This window comes from Sinocyclocheilus rhinocerous, unplaced genomic scaffold (assembly GCF_001515625.1).
Source record: "Sinocyclocheilus rhinocerous isolate Xijiao unplaced genomic scaffold, SAMN03320098_v1.1 scaffold265, whole genome shotgun sequence".
NCBI lineage: Eukaryota > Metazoa > Chordata > Actinopteri > Cypriniformes > Cyprinidae > Sinocyclocheilus > Sinocyclocheilus rhinocerous.
In genome coordinates, this window is record NW_015645861.1 from 82071 (window position 1) to 82420 (window position 350).

The window sequence follows — 350 nt, forward strand, 5'->3', positions numbered from 1 at the left end:
TTTTAGTGCTGGGCGGTATACCGGTTCATACCGTTTATTTTTGTTATGATATGAATTTTTAAAATACCGCAATACCGGTGTGTCGCTTAAACAACGTTCAGAACGCGACACTGTTTTAAAGGGGTCGGTTTTCACTGTTGCACTGTGGTGAGGGAACAGCTGCATGTGTTACTAAGCGTGAAGGTTCCGAAACTGAAGCTGTAGAACTCATAGAACGTGATGACACAGAAGAACTCATCCACAATATCCACATTGACCGCCACAAATATCCACCGCCCCCTGCCATCAGCTCCCGCGTCTCACACACACGAGTGCGACTTTAGCACTAGATTTAGCAACTTTCAGACCCT

At 45.7% G+C, this 350-nt stretch overlaps 1 protein-coding gene across 2 annotated transcripts in view; it reads right to left on the reverse strand.

Annotated features, from left to right (window-relative positions):
• Positions 1 to 350, reverse strand: part of LOC107706937 (insulin-like growth factor 1 receptor) — a 130672-nt gene that overhangs the window by 12791 nt on the left and 117531 nt on the right. The window lies entirely within an intron of this gene.